The 16192-nt window shown below is 35.8% G+C and overlaps 1 protein-coding gene across 17 annotated transcripts in view; it reads right to left on the bottom strand.

The window, feature by feature from the left end:
• The window catches only part of Mgat4c (MGAT4 family, member C), a 764987-nt gene that overhangs the window by 161187 nt on the left and 587608 nt on the right, over nucleotides 1–16192 (bottom strand). The window lies entirely within an intron of this gene.

Genomic DNA, 16192 nt, shown 5'->3' with positions numbered 1-16192 from the left:
CACACTGTACTATACAACCCAGGCAGTATTGTAATTCACTATGTCATATGATCTGGCCTAAATTTATGTCAATCTACCCAGCTCAGCCTCTTGGGTGCTTTGATTATAGGCATGAGAGATCTTATCCAGCACAAGAGAGCTCTTGTCCCTTCCTGCAATAGGATACAATTTCTATTGGATTGGGACCTATTTCTTGATCTACTTCATCTGAATCATCACCTCCCTAAAGGCCTTGTCTCTTCATATCGCTGCATTATCAGTTAGGGGCTCTACTACATTCTTGGAGGGAATATAATTCATTTCTTAGTATATTTTATTGTGCCCTCCACAGAGTTCAAGCCTGTCTTCTATGCAAAAATACATTATTCATATTTCAATAGACCCTAAAGCCTTTACTTGTACCAGCTCCATTATCAACTGCACAGTTTCCTCTAAATATTGCTTAAATCAGAAATGGGCAAGTCTCTACGTACAATGTATACTGAGGTAAATTCCTATCTATGCACGTTTAAAACACACACAACTCATGAGTTCCTTAAATGCCATGATGAAATAGGTATAAAATATACCTTCTTTTCATCGGGAGGATATTCATAAGAAGAAAAAGATATTTCCAAAGGCTAACATTAAATCAAGTCAAACTTATTAGCTTTTAAGTTTCAGAAATGCTGATCTTTGTCTGGTTGCTTTGCCTTATGTGTCTGATGTATAGGCAGCCTGCTCTATCCTCTCTGAACACAGGTCCCCACTCTGCGTTTCAGAGTAGTTTTATTCCCAGCTACTACAGTTTTAAATCATTCTTCTGAAACCTGTAAAGTAGCTTCATTCTCTGAATCTAAGTAGGTAAAGACCAGACTCTTAGTCATGACTCTATGACTGTTGAAACTCTATCAACTCATTATCATTTGTGAACCACTGAATGCACTATACTATATCTGGAAGATTCCAAGATACCAGCATTATGGCCTGCTTTACTTCTGCTTTCAAGTTTTTTTCTTTGTTTAGCAGATGCTTGTCTGTGCTTGCTTCTGCTGGGGTCTGAACCTAGGCCCATCAGGTTGTATCAAGATTTACCATCCCATTTTGCAAAGACTATTTCCAATGGTTCTAGTGGTTTAATCCACGTGTGTGTGTGTGTGTGTGTGTGTGTGTGTGTGTGTGTGTGTGTGTGTGTGTGTGTTTCTCTAGATAAGAGGAATATTGAATCCCCAGGTTTTATCAGTGTTGGACTAATTGTTCCAATCCTAGCCCTTGTGTTATCACAACAATGGGGTATTTTTCCCATTCTGATTTTCTTTTTTTTAAACTTAAATAGGGCGTGTGTTTGCCAATTATTCAATTCATTTTATATCTTGCTCAACAAACGTTTAGCTTGTATTTCCTTTTTCACTTCTTCCAAAACTAGTGAGGGCAGAAGTATCTACACCTTAACCCTTTTGCTTGAGATGCTCAAAATACAATTTTGTCACTCAGAACTCCTTTGTGTAGGAGAACACTACAACTCAGTGGAATCGACTTCACTGCTATTTTACAATAAGGATATTTTCCAGTTTCTAGTAATACTACTCTCTTCTGCTACAAAGTCTTTATCAGCAACATTATATTCATACTTTTGGAAGTACTCCGTTTCAGATTGTATATATAGTTTATTTCAGGTGGGAGAAGTTGCCAGAGTCTTCTTGAGTCAAGACCAAAACTCTATTTGCCATTTATGTCTCTTCTAAGCATCATTTCATGTTATTTTTTGTCACATACTTCAAATATCTTCAATCTTTACCCATTACCCAGTTTCAAATCGTTGTTCACAATTTTAAGACTTCATTACAAAACCATTTCCCTTTATGGCCTTGGTGGTGGACGTTTCAATTAGAATTATCCTCATAGCCTAATATATTTAAATGCCTGGTTGTCAGGGAACAGTACTGCTTGGAATTAGGAGAGGTGGCCTTCTTGGAGGAAGTGTGTCACAGAAGGTAGACTTTCGTGTTTTAAAACCTTAAGCCAGGAAGGGTGTCTCTCTTTCCTGCTAGCTGCCAATTCATACTTAGAACTGTTAGCGACTTCTCCAGCATCATGTATTAATGCACGCCACCATGATTCTTGTCATAATAATGGACTACACCTCTGAAACGTTCAGACAGCCCAATCAATGCTTTTCTTTAATAAAAGTTGCCATGGTCATAGCATCTCTTCACAGCAATAGATCATGATTAAGACAGAAGTTTTTACTCAGTAATCAGGGTATTGCTATGAAAGGCTTTACCATGATGCTTGATGTGAACTTTTGGAATTAGGAAGGCAGCTGAACACTTTAAGTGTTATCTAATCGGCCATAAGACCATAGAAGACAATGGCACCAATGTTTATTTGAAGTTAGGGACATGGCTCACGGTGTTTCAGAGGAGAATAACATGAGTAAGTGGCTTAGAGTTTGTTCTTGTGACATTTTGGCATCAAATGGGGGATAGTCTCTGCCCTTGTCAAAAGAAAAATACATCTGCATAGGGATAAATTGAAGAATTTGGATTAGTAATATTGTTAGAGGAGATTTAAACACAGCCTGGTTTGGTCTTTCATGTAGTTATTTGTTGTCAGTCTAATGCAGACGTATAATGAAAAGGAGAAAGCTTAGCAAGGTAGAATACAAATTGTACATCTTGAGGGGAAAAGGAACAAGAAGTATAATGGAGCTAAATCTTGTGCTCAAGGAGAAAAAATGTTTAAAGACAGGATTGCAGCTAAATAAAATAAAAGATGCAACCTCAGAGAAATATTCCACCCAACAAAGCTTCCAACTTAAGAAATGCATAGGCAGTGAAGAATGCTGTCAGAAACAGAAAGAATAAAAATATAATTAAAGAGGGAGCCAAGTTCTAGATCCAGAAAGCAATAGAACTTGGCAGCTTTGACCACAAGGTTCTAGCTTTAGACTGAGAACAGAAGAAAGGGGTTCTGGAATGTCCTGTCATTTTTGGCTTTTATTGAAAATAATTTTCTGTCACATACTGTATTCTGATTATGATTTCCTTTCCTTCCTCCCAGTTCCTTCCACATGGATCTACCTCATTTTTGTCTCTCATTAAAAACAAATAAACAAAAAACAATAGGCTTTTAAGGGATAATAATAAAAGATAAAATATATGCAAAAAAATAAAAGATAAAACAAAAACTAACACATTGAATTAGACAAACTATACAAAAAAGAAAATAGCCCAAGGAAAAGCACGCATCTTAGAGACTCTCTTTAGACACTCAAAAATCTCATAAAAATATTAAACTTGATACGCAAATATATATTCAAAAGACCTGATGCAGGTACTTGCAGGTTCTATGAATGCTGTTTCAGCTTCTTTTTTGATAGGTTTCTTCACTGCTTAAGCCTTTCTGTGAATTCATATGAGTTTGACCAGGTCTCGGTGTCCCACATTCCCTGTGGCTCTTCTGGGTTGTAGGAGCTCAGTGAGAAGGGATTTGATGGACACATCCCATTTAAGACTATGTTCTAAGTTCTCTCATGCTCTACATAATGTCTTACTGTGGATCTCTGTATTTGTTCTCATCTGGTGTAGACAGGAGCTTCTCTGATGTAATAGATCTATGAGTATAGCGGAATGTCTATTAGTGGTCACTGTATTGTTGTTTTCTTTTAAAAGAACAATAGTATTTGTTTTTATTCGCTTGTCTGCTTTTGAGGTTCTTGAGCCATCTTGCCTTAATTTACTGGCCAACCAAGTTATGTCAGGTATGGATTCTATCTCATGGAGTGGTCGTTATATCAAATCAGATATTGGTTGATTACTCCCACGAGCTTTGTTCTATGAATAAAGGCTGCCTTGGGAAAGGATGTTTTGATGAAACAAACACATGCTAGGACGTTTTGCATGACAGGGCTTATAATGTTGGGAAAGTGTATAAGTAGAGCCTCACGGAGAGTGAAAGGACACTCCTGCATTGCTATGCCTTGCAATGCTTTTCAGGTCTTTGCTACTCTTTGCAGGTCTTTGCCAGTCTTCACTTCATAGGAAAAAAATGCAACGAATAACTTCTCAAAATTAGGCTATGAAATATCTAAGCCTATAGATGCCACCAAACTTGGCTTAGACTTAATGGGTAACGCTGCCTCTAATGGAGAAGAGGGATGGCAGGTTTTGTTGGGGTGGCAATGTTGTTAAAGGAGTTTCACAAATAGCAGCAACTCCCATGCTCCTGAAGAAGACGTTTTGCTTCGTATTATTTATTTCAGGTGAAAGCTGAATATTCAAAAGGTTCACTCAATTCTCATTTTTTAGAAAGAATTGAAGGAGAGAGAGACAGAGACAGAGAGAGAAACAGGGTCAGAGAAAGGGAGGAAGAGTGAGCTTAAGAAAGGTATTGGCTTTTGAAACCTCAAAGCTCACTGGCAGTGACATAAATCCTCCAACAGGCCACACCCAGCAAACCTTCCTGAATAGTTCCATCAACTGGAAATCATTTATTTCAACACATGATTCTATGGTGCCATTTCTTTCAAACCACCACATGACTTTCAAGATATATGAGAGAGTACCAGTGTGTGGATGAACAAGAAAAAGCCTACAGAAGAGTGTATGGTTGACTTAATGCACACATGTTTCTACTTGACAAATACCAAGCAGTAGCAGGGTAGAGTTTCAGAATTTATGTTATGAAAAGCCACGATATATTTTTCTTACATTTGTGAAAATGTTATATACCACTATTATTTTAAGGGTCTTTATACTGCTATGATTTTTCAATAACTTTAACTGTCAGACTTTTATTTGATTTTTAAAATTTTTATTAGTTTTTTTTCTTTTCTTTTCTTTTTTCAGAGCTGGGGACCGAACCCAGGGCCTCGTGCTTGCTAGGCAAGCGCTCTACCACTGAGCTAAATCCCCAACCCCAAAAATTTTATTAGTTTTAATTGTGTATATATGCATTTGTGGAATAGAGACAGCCCAGAATACCTAACCTTATATATTAATATTAACATATTAATTCTCTAATCTTGGCTATATAGAAATCAATGTGCTGAAATTTACATTTAAAAAATGTAGGATATTTTTTGAAGGAAAAATTGATTTTCACAGTTGAAATTTCAAAATGTTTGAGTATGTATACTCCAAAATGACATTTAAATTATACAAAAACATTTTATTATGCAAAGTTAGAAACATAAAAAGCAAAGATGAATAAGTAATTTAAAATTCATACAAAATTAATGTTCTACTAAGTATGAAAACTTCATACTTTTATGTTTATTTGTTAGGTTTGTAAGTACTAGTCTTTTAAATGAATGTCTTCAAAGTAATAGTATCATCTTAAAAATTCTACTGTATAAAATTGTCTCTTCAAAATGAGATATTTTAATATGAAGATTGGAGAAGAATAACTAACTCTACTATTAATTGTAAATTTCATGTAATTTCCAACATTTGTGTAGCATCTGCTTATATCTTAATATTTTAAAATCAATGTTTCTATTTTATATAAATCCACATGCACAAAGTGAATTGAATTTTCATGTGATATGCTTACTACCCATAATCAATTGACTAATTTAACATATGGCTTAACTATCAAATTGATTCACATATAAAAAGGTTTTATAATTTACCCATAAAATCAGAGAGATGAGTGAGTGTTTAGGAATGCTTGGTCTCCTTGTAAGGCTTCCAGTTTCTAAATAGTTGCTAACAACTGCTTGTTTCTCCTATTGCAGGGAATCTGATGTCTGTGGGCATGAGGCAAGAATGTGTGGCACTTACAAATACATGAATATCCACCAAAAATGTGGGACCCAACATAAAGAATTCTTGATTAACAAGGATGCTCATAGCACTGTTTGTTATCTCATTCAGTTAGAATCAGTTGGAATCCGTAGCTTAGTCCCTTGTAAAACTCTGTAAAAGACTGTATAAACTCTCTTTCATTCCTTCTCCATGTGATCCTTTCTGTTCTCTTCAATAAATAAAAACCAAGAGACCTCTTTTGCGGATAGACATACAGCGAAATACGTAGTCACAGAAACACAAACACAGGTTTAGAACACAAGACTTCATTCAGGCTGGCACATACTCAAACTTATACAACAGACAGGCAGAATACAACAGCAGACATAGGGAGAATAATAAAATATTACAATGTGTGTTCGTTCTTGGTTAATTTACTCCCAGAGGGAACTATTTACTATTTGTTTTTTATTGGGACAGTCATATATTTTTGGTGACTGACCTTCGAACCTTCAATGCCTTTAAACCTACAGAATGCAGGCAAAATACACAGGCAGATAAATTACAAATATATTTTAAAATTAAAAAAATACTGATTTGGGGTTGGGGATTTAGCTCAGTAGTAGCTCAGTGCCTGCCTAGCAAGTGCAAGGCCCTGGTTCAGTCCTCAGCTCTGAAAAAAAAAGACAAAAAAGTAACTGATTTATAAAGTCTTTATATTCAACTGTCAGAAGCACCTAATACACTATATATTTGTGATTTCCATAATTATATTAAATATTGTATTGTTCATACATCTTCTCTGACTGTAGTTTTTTTATTGGATAGTTTATGTACTTACATTTCAAATGTTATCCCTTTTCCAGGTTCCACACTCTCCCATCCTCCCTCCCCCTGCTTCTGTGAGGATGCTCCCCCTCCCACTCACCCACTTCCACCTCAACTCCCTGGCATTAAAAATAGTTCCAATTTCTTTTCTCCCTGAATAAAGATAATATTTATCTTTATTACACATATTCACTAGAAACAATGTTCTTACATTTGTATTCTTATTTGTTGAGTCATCTCTGAGATAGGCTCTCACTTTGTCGACCTGGGAGTTCCAGAATTCCATATAAACTAGTTTGACATTGAACTTATGGACAGCCTGCTACCTCTGCCCCCTATCTTAGTGCTGGAATTAAAAGCATGCATCAACACATCCAACTTTATTTGAAAAGAAGATTTTTCTTTAATCTCTGTGATATTGATTTACAAAAGTGTTTAAACATTAGCATTTTGTTCATCTCAGAAAAGGTGGACATGTGAATAGCCTTAGCTCCCTAAATAAACCAATCTTGTATAATGGTAAAATGTATGAACGTGTTTGCAAAAGATCTCAAAAGATATTTTCATATCAAGAATAAAGGAGAAGCTCTTGAAAGAACACTAGGAATGAATATTAAATGTCGTAAATTCTTTGGTTCTGCACAAGTGTCTACAGGTACAAAGAGTTCCACACAATTTTTTTGTGGAAATACTTTTAAAAAGGAAGCAGGAGGGTAGGATATAAAATTGGGTACAAAATTATCTGCTCATAAATTATGGAATATTTAAATTTTATTGTATCAAGTAGAAGATTTAAAATATGATCAAATTAAAATTTATAATTAAAAAGGGATTAACAAGTATGTATGATTTTTTTCAGACTGCTATAACAGTGGTATGTTTTTTAGATTTTTACACTTGTATCTTAGTCTTGTAATATGCATACATATACATGTATGTATTGAGTAGCATTATATTGCTGGGAACATACATATACAGACTCCTATACAAACACACAAACACATTCACACGCCCACACACATACACATGCACAAACACACAGACACACAGACACACACACACACACAAACACACATGCACTCATTTGTTCATATACACATACTAACTTGCACTACTGGAAAATCAAATCATTTCTTGACATTAGTCATTGGATTTGTGACTTTACTTTGATTTGACTAGTAACAGAATACCTGCCATAAAGAAAAAAGGCAAGGGTTTTTCAATACACAGAACATGTTTGGGTAATGAAATACATTCTGAGGTGCACTTGTCAGAAACAATCTTTACATACATTTCTAAACTTACATTCATTAAAAATCTGCTCTTCTGTCTATATAGAATCTATACTGGATGTGGACACAAATTTAACGATTGGGCTCTCACTTCCACTGTGGACTGGGTGTTTAGAATTAGTTGAGATTCAGTGATACATTAATGATAAAGAACTGACTTATCTAGATAAGAAGATAACAGGAAGCATTAGGTGTCAGTCTTCAAATGTTGTTAGAAGTTTAGTAAAATACCTGTGGTTTGAATACACTTGACCCAGGGAGTACCTCTCTTTGGAGGTGTGGCCTTATAGGAGTAGGTTTGACCTTGTTGGAGGAAGTGTGTCACTTTGGACATGGGCTTTATGACCCACATCTTAGCTACCTGGAAGCCAGTCTTCTGATTTTGGAACATGATGTTGAATTCTCAACTCCTCCTGTGCCATGCTTGCCTTTAAGCTGCCATGCTTCCACCTCGATGATAATGGACTGAACCTCAAGCCTATAAGCCAGCCCCAATTAAATGATGTCCTTATAAGAGATGCTTTGGTCATGGCATCTTGTCACAGCAGTAAAGCCCTAAGACAGTGTGTGATAATAAAGTAGAAATAAATTGACTTCTATTTATTTTGTATTATATTGTATTATTTTGTATTTTTCTATTTCTCTTTCCTTTCCCTTCAATTTTGCTTCATTAATTCAAAATGTCTCTTTATGCTCATTCATTTTTGTTTTCTTTTTTCTGTCCATTTCTTTTTATTTTTTTCTTTTCCTCATTCTTTTCATCCCCATCTACATTACTTCAACTTTATTGAAACAACTTTTTGTGAAGGGAAAGAAGCATTCAGAGATGAGCATATGTGCTATATTTTTAACCTTCTATTATACAATAATTCTTTGAAATTCTTACATTTGTACTATGAATATTGATATCCATTGATTAACTCCTCCATCTGCCCTTTGAAACTCCACCCTGTCTTCCTTCCAACTTCATGTTCTTTCTATTTTTGAGCATTATTTTTAAATCTATAATATAATTACATTCCTCCCTTTCCTTTTTGCCTTTAACATCTTCTTGCCCCATATAACCTCTCTGCTCTTATTCAAGTTTGTGGCCATTTAAAAGTGTCATTGCCTGCATATAAGTATATACACTGATGTATACCTAAATGTGACTTGCTCATTCCATCTAATGTTACTTGCATGTATGTTTTCAGGAATTATCGTTTCTCACAGGACAAGTACTTGGTACATTTTTTCCTGAGAGAAGATCACCTCAGGTATTCCCAGCTTTTCTTAAATGCTTATAATTCTTTAAGTAGGTTTTCAGCCTTGTGGGATTTTCAGCATCAAGCTTGGGATGTTCGTTGGTGTCATTCCTGTTTAGATTGCTGTAACTTTATGGATATACCTTTTTTTGTACATACCTTTTCATATTACTAGAAGAGCCAGTCTCATAGCTACCTCCTTGGTCTCTGTCTCTTACAACCATTCATCTTTCTGGTTCTCAATGTTCCCTAAGGTTCCCTGTGAGAAAATAGCCAGAGCATTCACTGTTGGGATCGCAATTCTAGCTAACCATTCAGTGCCAGTAAAGTCCTTGTTAGAAGATGAGAATCTACAAATACCACCTTAGTAAACAAACATAACCCTTAAAACAAGCTATAAACACTTGTCTTTTATACACAGGTAATCGTAGTCTCCATCCCCATCAATTTTTCTTTGCAACAGATAGAAACCACTTGACCCAGGGAGCCACAAACAAAAACACAATCAAACAAAATGAGTTGTGATTAGAGGACTAATAGATGTCTTATTTTTTAATGCATTACGTCTTAAAAATCGGTCAGTCGATCATAGAAGAATGACATCCTCTCCCTCAAAGGCTACCTGCCAACTCTATTAGTGGCATTTCCGATATTCAGCTCTAGCATCTGGCAAAGAACTCTAATCTATAGAAAGAAAACACATATTGAAAAATAAACCCTGCTCACTTCACCTCAGTTTCCTTCTCTCTCAACAAATTAGAACTCATAATCACCATTTTCAGTTAACTTCTCATGGTATGCATAGCTATTAATGAGGAAGTAAAAAGAAAACGCTCTTTAGAAATATTAAAAGGAATGTTATGAGTTGAATTTTGTATACCAGTGGACCTTGACCAATGGCATCCATCTTGGTACTAGTATGTGAGATACACAAACCTCAGTGACAGTTTTGATCCTTCCTCAGGCCAGAGCTATGCAGTGGGCTTGGATGACTTCTTGCCTCAGCAATTAGCTATAGCTAATTGGGGTTATTAATAATTTAACATCTACATTGAGTTGAAGGAAAGAATAATATAGGATATGGAAAACATCTTCACAGGCACAGAACAAAGAGAAAAGGATGGGAATTTTGTTACTGCTCAAACTCTTCTTATTCTTTGTGTTATTTTGTCATTCTGGTAGCCTGCTTGTTTGCTTGTTTAATTTACGTAGCCCTTATAAATCCTTGAAATGATCATCAGAGGACGGGAGAGCAAGAAGACAAGATCAATTACCTTTAAATGAAGTTCTTAGACATGCTCTGCCAAAAATACCCTTTCCGTGTATGCATTCTAAGAAGCAATTATAAATTTCCAAGTTTAGGTGAAGACAGTAGTTAAAAATAATAGAACTAATGCTTGTGTTAAAGAGATAGATGAAGAAAGGAAAGAACATGAAAAAGAACGAGAATAATATCAGCTAATACATGTCACAGACATTACGCCTTGTAAATTCAATATTGTTATTTGTTTAATTCTCTTAAGCATGCAATAAATGAATGCACTTAATATAGAATTAAAAAGTTAGACCCATGGCTCCAGTTGCATATGTAGCAGAGGAAGGCCTTGTTGGGTACTAATGGAAGGAGAAGCCCTTGGTTCTGCCAAGGCTGGACCTCCCCAGTGCAGGGGAATGTCAGGGAGACAGATGTGGGGGAGGATAGATAACACCATTATAGAAGAAGGGGAGGGAGATGGGATAGGGGGCTTATGACCGGGAAACCTGGAAAGGGAGTAACAGTTGGCATGCAAATAAAAAATTATCCAATAAAACAAAAATATATTAGGAATTAGATTTTGTATAGTTTTGAAAAACTGGGTTCGGTCCCCAGCTCCGAAAAAAAAAAAAAGAACCAAAAAAAAAAAAAAAAAAAAAAAAAAAAAAGAAAAACAGTGCTAAGATCTTTGAGCTTTGCCTTTCTAAGAATGAAAACGTAGTGAACATTTATAACTCATCAAAATTAACCATGTATAAATTTCTATGTATATATTTATAAAATTATCACACAGGCTAATGAACATACTGTTTGAAGTTAATAAAAATATTAACATTTTGACCCTCAATTTATGTCAAATTCAGGTAATTGCTAAAAACTACTTTGTATTTTATAAATCTTATATTTATTCATGATAATATAAATAATTTTTAGTTGTGATAATTTAAATTTTTTATGAGCTATGCACTTTGTTTCTGTTTCTGACCTCTTTATTATTCCTGGAATCAAAATTCACGTGTTCTGCTCACAGAGTTCTTTCCTGTCTACCAGAACATTTACTTAAGAAAACTTGTAAAGTCTTCCCAAGCTCGCTTAAGACATAATTTTTTTTTAAAGCCTCTTGTCAGGTTTACAACATATGAATGTCGTTGTCAGGGAGCTGGAAGCCATTCCTTGGAATTGCTTGGCAGAATTTTCAGTATGTGTATTGATTTCTCTTGCATATGACAATATATGGAAACTTTGTTTAAATTTAGCTTGATGCAAATTTGCCTTATCCTAATTATATTCTCCAAAATCTGAGGAAAATTACATTTTGCAGAATAAAAATATTTGGCATCAATTTAACTCTGATTGTCCTAGTTCTAACAATGCATTTGGCATTTTTGAATAATAGATTCATTACTCACAAATTATATCAACTTTAGCAACTAATAAATGATAGGAGTGAAAAATAAACTCACTTAGAACTTATAGCTTTATTGTTGACAATTGTTTAAACTATCCTGGGTTTTTGTTATTCCATATGAAGTTGAGAATTGCTCTTTCCATGTCTGTGAAAAATTTTCTTGGAATTTTGATGGGGATTGCATTGTATTTTAGATTGCTTTGGTTAATCCTACTAATCCTGTGGGAAATCTTTCCATCTTCTATGGTCTCCTGCCATTTCTTTTTTTCAAGAATGTGTAGTTCCTGTCAGACAGAGCATTCACTTCTTGGTAAGAATCACACCAAGACATTTCATATTATTTGTGGCTATTGTGAAGAGTGTTGTTTCCCTAATTTCTTTCTTAGCCTGTTTATCATCTGTGTAAGGGGAGAACATTGATTTGTTTGATTTAATTTTATATCGAGCCACTTTGCTGAAGTTGTTTACCAGGTGTAGTTCTGTGGTAGAATTTTGGGGTTGCTTATGCATATTATCATATCATCCACACATAGTGATACTTTGACTCTTTCCTCTCCAATTCGTATTCCCTGAATCTCCTTTTGTTATCTAATTGCTCTGGGTAGAACTTCAAGCGCATTCTAATGTGCTCTGTACAAAGGTAGTGGGTGTGTTATTAAGCCTTTTGAAGAATATTTTGTCTGTTATACTTTAATTCATGTTTTATTGTTATTTACTTGCTTGCTTTCTTCCTTATTTACTTGTGATGCTAGAAATTGAACGTATGGCCTTACACACGGTAGGTAAGCACTCTATCATAACCCTGTTTCAAAAAACTCTTATCATTATGTTTCAGAGATCCTGATAAAGTTTGTAAGTGCAATTATTATCACAGCTGTGATCTCCAGACAGTTTTGTGTCTGAAGCCAAGATCAATAGTGACAGAAGGTTGAAAACGTATTTTTCTTTACAAAATCCTACTTTAATCTTGCAATGTTTCATTATCTATTATTATATGTAAAGGTTTTTTCCTAAATGTTTATATGGAAACCACATGCCTGAGGTCCAAATGCATTGCACACCTCGGGACTGGAGTTAATTGGCAGGTGGGTGTTGAAAATCGATCCCATGTAATCTGGAAAAGAAGCCAATGCTTTAACCACTGAGAAGGCTCTCCAGTCCATTCTTACTGCAAATAGTTATATGAGATCTTTGATTAGCTGCCAAAAGTGTGAAAAATCAGTTTAATAAAAAAGGTTGGCCACCGCCATTCCATGAGGCTTTTGTTTTAGTAAATTATCACAAAAAATTACTGTGGTGACTCTTGTGTTTGAAAGCAAACATTCAGTGCTGTGTCTGTGGATTCAGGTAAGCATACATCCCCATAAATTTAAAGTACGGCTTCTCCTTTACTAGCTCAATAGATAAACAACAGCTTTGTGGGCTGAAGGGCAACAGAATTTGGAGCTAATGGAGATTGTTCTCATTAACACTTGATTTCCTGAGAAAGTTACCTCCCTTTGTTTTGGTATCAGTGACTTAAATTGACAGATCAATTGGGAACAGAAACGGGCGTTTGCCACGGTCTTTCCAAAGGTGAGCTTGAGACCTTAAACTGCTTCCCAAGAAGTGCTCCTGCTCTGCCTGTGCAGGGCAACCCTACTGTGAAAGCCGCTGCTACTGATGCAGCTCTGGCTAGTCAAGAACTCCCCCACTGTGAGTCACCGCAGGATGTTGATTGGTTCGCATGCACGGGGCAAAAGGGATTTGTAATGATAAGAGCATGTTGTAATCATCTACCAGTCATGAAAGCATATATTTTCACACTTAGCAAAATGGCTTTAACCTCACAGTGAGGAGAAACTGTGGCTATCAGTGCTCTTGCCCTATGAAATGGAAGCGTCTGATTTTTTCCAAATTCATAAGAATCATCACAATTCTAAAAGTTTATGGTGATCGAATTTCACACCAGGACATTTTTTTAAAAAAAAATTTAGGTATTATGTTTAGCAATTCATAAATCCATACGACTATTGTATTGATTGGCCCGCAGTAAAACAAATTTTGAAAAAATAAAGGTAAAGGAGACAAACTCAAATTAACATTGATTTAGGTATAGATGAAAACAAAATAAAACCAAGCATGTCTCCCACACCTCAGAGCACCTCAGAGCTTGGCGAATACCACAGAAGAGGAGAAAGAGAGATTTTAGGAGTCAGAGGGATTAGAAAACACCAGAACATTACCCAAGTAATTAACTAAGCAGGATTCATAAAGGCTCAGCGAAGAAACCAGCAGACATGAGGCCTTCGCAGATTTGCACCAGATCCTCTGTGTACATTATGACTGTTGGTTTGTTGTTTCTGTGGGACTCGTAATGTGAGAAAGTTGTGTCTCTGTCTCTTTTGCTTGTGGTTGGAACTTATTTCCTTCTATTGGGTGCCTTGATGTAGGGGATTTTTTTTAAGTCTTGTCTTACTGTATCTCATTGTGCTGTGTTTGTTTGTTGTTTCTTAAAGGAGTGTTCTTTTCTGAAGGGAAAGAGAAAGATGTAGACCTGGGAAAGTGGGGATGAGGGAAGAGCTGGGAGGAATGAAAAGAGGGATGTGTTGCATGATAGAAAAATTTTATTTTGAATTAAAAAATAAAAAGAATAAATTCTGTTTTCTCCACCACTGTGTACCTGGCTAATATCAATATCCCACCTTCTTTATACTGTGAGTGGTCTTCCTGCTTTTCGGTTCTCATAAAAATCATCCTTGAACATCTGAATATCCCACGTAAACTGTAAGCTCGTATAATCCTCTGAGGTCCATATGAGACTCCTGTTCTCAAAGACTATAGGCTCCACCTTATTTTTCGTATTTTTCTACTCCAAGAACTCAGCTCCAATCATCAAACCAACTTCTCTGTGCTAGGGAGAGCGATAGCTGCTTTGTGGGTATAACTCTCTGAGCCTCATGTCAGTATCAATACAAGTCTTACAGTCTCGGTGTAAGTCATTCTTGTTTGGATGAGGATTGCTATTCTATCTTTAGTTTACATCAATATCAGCCTTCCTTTAATGCATTTTATCTTTGTTGTGACAGTTCCTATTGTATGCCCAATATGACTTTCTTTGGAATGCATGCCATTATCTGTTTTCTTTTCTCTCTCTCTCTCTCTCTCTCTCTCTTTTAAAGTCTGCTTCCCTCAGAGTTTTGAAAGACTTAAGGTGAATTTAGTTTCTTTCTTTCTAATCCATTTATGTTCCTTATATAAACAACATAAACTAGGCAACTGGAATCCAAAGCAAAACTCATAGTTCTAGACTGGAAGGAAGTCTTAAATCACAGGACAAGCTAATTAGGTCTGGTGAGCACTGTTTTCCTGACTGGTAGACGACTGTTCTTCTACTGTTCTTATACCTCGCAAGGCCAGAGAGAGCATTTTGCCTCTGTGATTTGTTCCAAGTACACTTATTCCAATGTATACTGGTCCTATACTTAGAGCTTACCCACATTCTCAAGATCAGCTTCTAAGTATGATCACACAAACCTCAGGTGCATTGTAGGAGCATCTGGGACAATGTCTCTAGAACAGCATGGGATATATGAGCATTTAACATCAACGAGCATAAGTTACTAAAGTTGCTTTCTGTTTGAACCAGTCATCTGTCTCTGAAGTTAGGCACGACTGCATACACATATCCTTTCTCTGTTTTGATGATGTCCCGAATAATTTACGAGCTGCTTCCATTTTGAATACTAGAGGGACACACATATCATTAGTTGTAGAATAGACATGCTCCATGAGAAAGTTTTGATGTGTGTGGCATCTCCATGATAAACTGCAGAACAATCAGAAGAGAATAAATACATTTTAAGCTAAATGTAATCCATAGATGTATGGGTTTTGGGTCTGCCATCTTACTATCCTTTCTACTGTTAAAAGTTCTATATTTTATACGTGTATGTTCTTCAATCATGAATTTTAATAAGCATTTCTTGCCTATATCCACACTGAGTAAAGGAATAATATTAGTAATATCAGGTGTCTGCACACTCTATTTTCATTCATATATATATATATATATGTATATACAGTGTTGCAATAATGTTATGCCATTAAGCAGAGTGCCACTAATTGTACAATCTACAGAATAGTTCAAACCTTGTGAGCACAATTACAATAATTCTCTCTTTTTTCTTTCTCTTGTTTTACTTTTTCTCTCAACGCCTACTTTGAGGGTGTGTATTTGCATGTGTGCTCGTGTGTGGTATGTCTGCATGTGAAAAGGGTAGAAACGAATGTACTCCTCTTTAAGATTAAATGGGCCTTGCATCAAGCCACTGTGGAACTGCCACACGGAACTACAGACGCCTTTAAGAGCCAGGTGTGGGGCTCAGAAGTGTTGCTTTGTGCAGAGAAGAAAACCAAATTTACCTGCTTTTAAACTAAACAATGAGCTTTAGTTA

The sequence above is a fragment of the Rattus norvegicus genome, chromosome 7 (assembly GCF_036323735.1).
Source record: "Rattus norvegicus strain BN/NHsdMcwi chromosome 7, GRCr8, whole genome shotgun sequence".
Classification (NCBI taxonomy): Eukaryota; Metazoa; Chordata; class Mammalia; order Rodentia; family Muridae; genus Rattus; species Rattus norvegicus.
Note: the sequence above shows the minus strand (reverse complement) of the source record. Positions and strands in the feature narration are given on the sequence as shown.